We start from the raw sequence: 9,368 nt of genomic DNA on the forward strand, positions 1-9,368 counted from the left end.
TAAAAATCTTTCACAATAAACAGAAACTAAAACAGTATATGACCAGCAAGCCACCACTACAGAAGATTCTGTGAGGAATTCTGCACACAGAAGATGAAAGTACACAAAACCATGAGAGGATGGGCAGCATCAAACAATAGGAGACAAGACAAGCAATCAGAGAGCAGCACTGATTTGACTGCACACAAACCCTTAAACAACAAAAACAACTAACCACATACCTATAAATATTAACACTGACTGTTAATAGACTCAACTCCCCCATCAAAAGATACCTTTTGGCAAACTGTATTAAAAAAGAAGATCTGACAATCTGTTGTTTACAAGAGACCCATCTTATTGCAGAAATAAACACTGACTTAGAGTGAAAGGCTGGAATAAGATTTACCATGCCAATGGCCCCCCAAAACAGGCAGGAGTAACAATACTTATATCAAAGTAGACTTCAAACTTACATTGGTCAATGAGATAAAGAAGGACACTTTATACTAACAAAAAGAGAATGTGGTATTTATACACAATGAAATTTTACTCAGCTACAAAGAAGAATGAAATTTTGTCATTCACAAGTAAATGCATAGAACTGGAGAACATCATCTTAAGTGAAGTTAGTCAGGCTCAGAAAGCCAAAAATTGCATGTTCTCCCTCATATGTGAATTATAGACCCAAAACAAATGCAGTAATATTATAGGACATGGGTCACACACTAAAGGAAGAACATGCATGGGAGAAATAGGGAAAGGGAAGGAAACCTAGAACTTGAATGCGGTTTATGTGCTCACTGTAGAGGAGTGAATATAGTAATCTTAAACTGGCAGAGTCCACTTTGGGAAGGGGACCAGGATGTAGTGAAGAGGTCTGGTAGAGATGAAACAATGTGGGTTGCAACACACATGTGCATGGAAGCAATGCTAGGAATCTCCATGTGTAGCTATCTTTATCCCAAACTAGCAAAAACGGTATGTTTTTCTTATTATCTCTTATGTTTTCTCTACAACAAAATTGGAGAAGAGGGTGGAATGCGTTCTGCCTGGAAGCAGAGGGGGTTGGGGGTTGTGGGGTGGGCAGGAGGTGGTACACATATAACTAAATGTAAAAATGATAAAAGGAGAAAAAAAATGACAATAAAAAAACTGAATGGGAGAAAACGCTTGCCAGTTATTTATCTGATAAAGGACATTTTTTTTGCAAAAATCCAAATAATCTGATTTTAAAATGTGTGAATGATCTGAATAGACACATTCAAAAGAAATACAAATAGCCAACAAGAATATGAAAAAATGCTCAAAGTCATGATCCACCAAGGAAATGCAAACCAAAACCACAATGTAGGGCTGGTTGTAGAGCTCGGTGGTAGAGCACTTGCCTAGTATGTACAAGGCCCTGGGTTTGATCCCTTGAACCACAAGCAAATAACCAACCCTACAATGAGATACCTTCTAACTCCTGTTGGAATGACTATCATAAAACAAGTAACAAATTTTGTCAAGGATATGGAGAAAAGGGATCTCTCATACATTATGGAGAATGTAAATTGATACAGTCATTTTGGAGAACAGCGCAGAAGACAACTAAAACTAGATCTTCCATGTGCTCCAGTTGGCCCACTTCTGACTATATGTCCAATAGATATGAAGCCAGCACACTAAAGAGATGGCCACATACCTATGTTTATTATGACAGTATTCACAGTAGCTAAGGCATGGAATCAAGTGAGGTGACCACCAATGGATGAATAAAGAAAATAAGACTTACATACACAATGGAATATTATTCAGCCACAAAGAAGAATGAAATATCATCATATGCAAAAACATGGATGGAACTGGAGATCATTATGCTAAGTGAAATAAGCAGAAACACAAAAGACAAGTACTTCATGTTTTCTCTCTTTTGCAGAATCTAAAAAACTTCAACCTGAATGCAAAGTAGTGATCACTAGAGGTTGTGAAGGGCTGGGGACGGAATGAATTTGATTAATGCATGGTGTTTGCATGTACTGAACTATAACACTGAACCCTATTAATATATGTAATTTATACATCTTAATAAAACATTTTTTAAAAAGAAAAAATTATATGTATGTGTCATCTCAGTAAATATTTGAGTGACTCCTGATTTTCAGGCATCTATTTTGCTCCCTTATATCCTGATTAAAAATCCAGTTTACCAGTGTTTTTACCCAGAGATTCTGCCCCAATACATGAGAGGTGTGATGGGAATCTACATTTATAACAGGTACCCTTAAGGATCGGTGATATAGCTAATCTGGAAGATGACATTTAGAAGTAGTGCTCTGGCATGATTGTAAAGTCAGACTGTTTAGGGAGGGAGAAACCAGCAGATGGGAAGAGAGGGGGAAAAGAGGGAGGGACAGAGAGAGGGGTGAGTATTATAGAAGCCTCAACTTAAAAACACCACCAACAAAACAAACAAAAAACCAAAAATAAACAGTGTTCTGGGAATATTTGCTCTCAGTGGGAGATTTGCTTTCCAATAGAATATATATAGATGAAAACATCAGTAAATTTAGAATGTTTGTTATGTTTTTGGAGAGATAGTGTATTTTCTAGTTTGGAATAAATTGAAGAGATCATGAGGGTAACACTGACAAAAGATATAAAAATCAATACAATAAAAATAATGACGACTGGCAGCTGACCAGAAAAATTTGCCTGTGTTTACAAGACAAAGAGTTAATAGTTAAAACACATAAGGTGATTATTCAAATTTATAAGAAATTAACAAATTTATAAAAATTAAGTTTCCCAGTAGATAAATGTGAAAATAAAAATGTATTTTTTTAAAGCAATTCAAAGAAGCTGAATTAAGCTTTGGATAGTATTTTATGCTTAATATAGCAGAAAAATTTAAGTGTCTAGGTCCTGGAATGTTGATTTAATTGGTGTAGATTTTCATTTTTGATAGTACTGTGATCATGGTAGAAAGTACCTTGTTCATAAGTCTCATTAACTATAAAAATGATTATCTAGTTTGATCTTAATGATATCAGTCTTTTTTGTAGCTAATACATAATTTTTATTTTATTACATATAATAATATTATTGTGTTGTAACTCCAGTCTTAGGATATTAGGGATGAAGTTTCATGATACAACTATTTTATAGCTCTTAACTAAAAGGGTGAGGAGATAACAGTACAATCAGGAGGATTGTGGGTCAAGGCCAGCCCAGGAAAATAGTTCTGTGTTGCCCTATCTCAAAAAAAAAAAAAACACCACAAAAAAAGGGCTGGTGGAGTGGCCCTGAGTTCACACCCAAGTACTGAAAAAATAAAGAAAATTTTTGTTTTGGTGTGCGGGGTACTGGGGATTGAAGTCAAGGTCCCGTAGCTCTACTACTGAGCTACATCATCTCCAGCATAACTTTTAGTTCTTTTTTTGTTGGTACTGGGGTTTGAACTCAGGGCTCCAATATCTGCTAGGCAGGCACTCTACTGCTTGAGCCATTTCACCATCCATCCCCTGTCCTGAGTATTCTTGAGATAGGGTCTTGAGGAACCATTTGCCTGGGCTGTCTTTGAACCATGATCCTCCTGATCTCTGCCACCTGAATAGCTAGGATTACAGGCATGAGCCTCAGGTGCCTGGCCCTACTTAACTTTTATTTTTTAATTTTTTCATGATATCAGTCTTAAAAATGTTTCTTAGGCATTCATCACAGAGATTGAAAAATTACCCTGAAGTTTATTGGAAACACAAAAGAACATGAACAGACAAGGTAATACTAAGCAAAAAGATCAGTGTGGGAAGTATCACAATACTTGACTCAAACTACACTACCAAGCCATAGCAATAAACACAGCATGGTACTGGCACAAAAACAGCTAAAAGGCCAGTGGAACAGAGTAGAGGAACTGGATATGAATCCACACAGCTATGCCCACGTAATTTTTGACAAAGTTGCCAAAAAAAATACGATGGAGAGAAGACAGCCTCTTCAGCAAATGGTGCTGGGAAAAGTGGCTATCTGCCTGTAAAAAACTGAAAGTAGATCCATGCCTGTCACCCTGTACTAGTATCAACTCAAAGTGGATTACGGACCTTAATATCAGACCTGAAACCTTGAGGTTAGTACAGGAAAGAGCAGGGAATTGTTGGGAACCGGCTTAGCAGCATTCCGACAAGGTTGGAATCTTCAGGTGCACCATGTCTCTATCACAGTGGAAAGCAACACTAAATGGTCTCCCTTGACTGAAAAGAGGTTTATACTTAGTCAAGGACACTGGCAGTAAGAATATAGAGTGGCAAAAATAGAAAGGTTGTAACTAGGTCAGAGTGTTTTGATGTTGAAGTCTCTTCCTTTTGTATAAAGCTGGCTGAGAAAAATAAAATGTTGCCAGTTGATCATCAGCCTTCTGGCCCTCTTGATATGTGTCTTGTCTGTTCATTCCTTCCCTGAGCCCTTTCGGGTCAAGGACCTCTGCAATCCAGGTAGGGAATACCCTGGAAACAATAGGGTTAGGCAATGACTTCCTCAGTAGAACTCCATCAGTTTAGCAACTCAGAGAAAGGATGGACAAATGGGACTATATGAAATTAAAAAGCTTCTGCACAACAAAAGGAACGGTCTCTAAATTGAAGAGACCACCCACAGAGTGAGAGAAAACCTTTGCTAGCGATATATCAGACAAGGGACTGATAACTAGAATATACAGAAAGCTCAAAAAACTAAACTCCCCCCAAATCAATGAATCAATAAAGAAATGGGCAGGTGAAGTAAACAGGACATTTTCAAAGGAAGAAGTCCAAATGGCTAAAAAACACATGAAAAAATCCTTGCCATCCCTGGCCATAAAGAAAATGCAAATCAAAACCACACCAAGTTTCCACCTCACTCCTGTTAGAATAGCCACCACCACCAACAACAAATGTTGGCGAGGATGCGGGGGAAAAGGAACCTTTATACACTGCTGGTGGGAATATAAACTAGTGCAACCACTTTAGAAAACAATATGGAGGCACCTTAAGAAACTAAACATAGATCTACCATATGATCCAGCAATCCCACTCCTAGGGATATACCCAAAGGAATGTGACTCAGGTTATTCCAGAGGCACCTGCCATACCCATGTTTATTGCAGCACTATTTACAATAGCCAAATTATGAAAACAGCCAAGATGCCCCACCACCAATGAATGGATTAAGAAAATGTGGTATTTATACACATTTACACATTTATATACATTTGTGGCATTTATTCAGCCACAAATAAAATGAAATTTTTTCATCGCAAGGAAATGGATGAACTGGATTCCAAGATGGCGGCTAGAGGTAGGAAGCAGAAAGCGACCCTCCTATAGTGAAATCTTGGAGAGACGTTGGAGACACACTTTGCAGGCATAATCACCGAGAAAAGGCATAACTTTGACTCCTCCACATCTCCAGCCGGCGCAGAGAATCTCCACTTCACGTTAAACGGAGAACCGAGGAGGCCCCCGGGGCCGCCAGTGGCCGGCGCCCATACGGCTTGGGAAGACGCGGACCAGGTGAGCTTCGCGGTACCGCGGTTCCCCCACAGACAAGCCTGGGCCAGAGCAGCATAGCCCCCTGGACAGACTGACCTCCACCCGGGAAAAAAAGAGAAACTGAGTACTAAGCAATAAGAACAGTTAAGACGCTGGAAAGAGGGTGGGGCGCCCTGAGCGCTGAAGATTGGGGGAAGGGAAGCCTTCCCGGGACTGTAAAGAAACGAGCCGGGCGGGCCGGAGAGGCTCTGGCGGGAGCGGGGCGCGCCAGCAACCAGGAGCGGGGACGCTTGTGAGAGGAGGGAAGACCCACTTCCCACGTGAACGGTAAATAAACACGCAGGCCTGACAACGCGGGGCAGTGTCGCCTTTCCCAGTGCTTGGAAAGGGAAAAGCCTGTAGCAGAGGCCCCCCTCCCCCGCACAGGAGAACTCTGAGCAAACAAAGCCTGTGGGACCAGGTGAGTGCTAAGCTCACCCCAGAGATCTGCATAAATAACGCCGCCAGCTACAGGCTGAGAGCAGCAGGCAGGCAAGCCACAGTTGCAGATACCACTCTCAGAACGGCCTCCAGACGCTTTTTTTTTTCTTTTTCTCCCTACCTTTGATGAGAGAACAACCGAATTATACCTGCAAGCCAAAAAACTTACTGAAACTATTGCATTTGAACTGGGGACACTTGGTGGGGCTTTTTTTTTTTCTTCTGTGTGTGTGTGAGTGTAGTTTTGTTCTACTTTATGCATCCCCTTTGATGAGACAACTACAGAACAACATCTGAGGCACCAACTCCAAGACTGGAGATTGAGACGGACATCCAAATTATTAAGACTGAAATTGCATTGCATATAAACTTAGAAGTTTTTTGGTTTTTTGGTTTTTTTTGTTTTTTTTAATTTTCTATTTTCCATTTTATTTTAATTCATTTTTATAAATAGATATTACTTTCATATACTTATTTTTTATTTTTTTTATCTTTGATTTTCAATCCTCTCTCTGTCACTCTATTGTCTGTTCAGCTTACTGTCGATTAGTACACTAACACTCCCTGTTTATACCTTTGAAACTCTCTTGTCTGATACCTTGTTCTGCTTTCTCCCTCTTGTCTGTATATTTGTTTTGCCCTTTTCTTTAACTTCTTGCTTTCCATCTCAGCTCACTCTTCCATTCTCAATATTACCATTGTTATTATTACAAGCTAGAAAATACTTAATTACACACAGTACAGGGACAGTAACAACACCAAGGACAATGACTGGAAGACAGAAAAAACAAGGAAACCAGTTTCCCACAGCAAAAAATTAGTACAGGAACCAGAGGGGAATGAAGAGAACAGAAAAACAGAGCCAGACTCCAACAAAATGAAGATAAACTATGCCAAAGGACCCAATGAAGCCTACAAGAATAATTTAAAAGAAGACATACTACAAGTACTCAATGAGAATTTTATAGAGATGATACTGGATAGGGTCAACCAAAATGTACAGGAGACACTCAAGAAATTCCAAGACAATAAAAATAGAGAATTTGAAAAAGCAAAAGAAGAAATAAAGGAAACCATAGAAGCACTGTATAAACACCAAAATGAAAGAGAGAACACAATGAATAAATGGATAAATGAACTCAGGACAAAAATAGACAACAATAAAGAAGAAAACAGCCAGGATATGGAAAACCTCAGAAAAAAGAACGAAACAGAACTGCAAAACAAAACGGAAGGCCAATCCAGCAGAATAGAACAAACAGAAGACAGAATCTCAGAACTTGAAGATGAAATGGTAATTAAAGGAAAAACTGAAGAACTACTAATTAAACAACTCAAGACCTGTGAAAAGAAAATGCAAGAACTCACCGACTCCATCAAAAGACCAAACTTGAGAATCATGGGCATCGAAGAAGGAGAAGAGGTGCAAGCGAAGGGAATGCGTAATATATTCAACAAAATAATAACGGAAAATTTCCCAAATCTAGAGAAAGATATTCCCATACAAATGCAAGAGGCCTCTAGGACACCAAACAGACCAGATCAAAATAGAACTACTCCACGACATATCATCATTTAAACAACAAGTTCAGAAACTAAGGAAAGAATATTGAAGGCTGCAAGAGAGAAAAAACAAGTAACATACAAAGGTAAACCCATCAAAATCACAGCAGACTTCTCAACAGAAACATTAAAAGCAAGAAGAGCGTGGGGTGAGATCTTCCGGGCACTGAATGAAAATAACTTCAACCCCAGGATACTCTACCCAGCAAAGCTATCATTCAAAATAGATGGAGCAATAAAAGTCTTCCATGATAAGCAGAAACTAAAACAATATGTGACCACAAAGCCACCATTACAAAAGATTCTGCAAGGGATCCTGCACACAGAAAGTGACACCCAACTTAACCATGAAAAGGCAGGCAGCACCAAACCACAGGATAAGAAAAAGCAAGACAGTAGAGAGTAACATCAAGTTAGGTACACACAATCAAACCTTCAAACAACTAAGATAACTAAATGGCAGGAATCACCACATACCTTTCAGTACTAACACTTAATGTTAATGGACTTAATTCACCCATCAAAAGACACCGTTTGACAAAATGGATTAAAAAAGAAGACCCAACAATTTGTTGCTTACAGGAGACTCATCTCACCGACAGAAATAAGCATATGCTTAGGATGAAAGGCTGGAAGAAGATTTACCAAGCCAATGGCCCCCGAAAACAAGCAGGAGTAGCAATACTTATCTCTGACAAAGTAGACTTCAAACCTACATTGATCAAACAAGATAAAGAAGGACATTCCATACTAATAAAAGGGGAAATAGACCAAAAGGAAATAATAATCATCAATCTGTACGCACCCAATGTCAACGCACCCAATTTCATCAAACATACCCTGAAAGACCTAAAAGCATATATAAACGCCAACACAGTGGTTGTGGGAGACTTTAACACTCCATTATCATCAATAGATAGGTCATCCAAACAAAAACTCAATAAAGAAATCCAAGATCTAAAATATGCAATAGATCAAGTGGACCTAGTAGATGTCTACAGAACATTTCATCCAACCTCTACACAATATACATTCTTCTCAGCAGCCCATGGAACCTTCTCCAAAATAGATCATATCCTAGGGCACAAAGCAAGCCTCAGCAAATATAAGAAAATAGAAATAATACCATGCATACTATCTGACCACAATGCAGTAAAAGTAGAACTCAACAACAAAAGTAAAGACAAAAAACATGCAAACAGCTGGAAACTAAATAACTCATTACTTAATGAAGAATGGATCATCGATGCAATAAAAGAGGAAATTAAAAAGTTCCTAGAAGTCAATGAAAATGAAAACACAACCTACCAGAACCTATGGGACACAGCTAAGGCAGTCTTGAGAGGAAAGTTTATAGCCATGAGTGCATATATTAAAAAGATTGAAAGATCCCAAATCAATGACCTAATGATACATCTCAAACTCCTAGAAAAAGAAGAACAAGCAAATCCCAAAACAAATAGAAGGAGAGAAATAATAAAAATAAGAGCTGAAATCAACGAAATAGAAACCAAAAAAACCATACAAAGAATTAATGAAACAAAAAGTTGGTTCTTTGAAAAAATAAACAAGATCGATAGACCCCTGGCAAACCTGACTAAAATGAGGAGAGAAAAAACCCAAATTAGTAGAATCAGGAATGCAAAAGGGGAGATAACAACAAACACCATGGAAGTCCAGGAAATCATCAGAGACTACTTTGAGAACCTATATTCAAATAAATTTGAAAATCTAAAAGAAATGGACAGATTTCTAGATACATATGATCATCCAAAACTGAACCAAGAGGAAATTAATCACCTGAATAGACCTATAACACAAAATGAAATTGAAGCA

This window comes from Castor canadensis, chromosome 2 (genome assembly GCF_047511655.1).
Source record: "Castor canadensis chromosome 2, mCasCan1.hap1v2, whole genome shotgun sequence".
Lineage (NCBI taxonomy): Eukaryota > Metazoa > Chordata > Mammalia > Rodentia > Castoridae > Castor > Castor canadensis.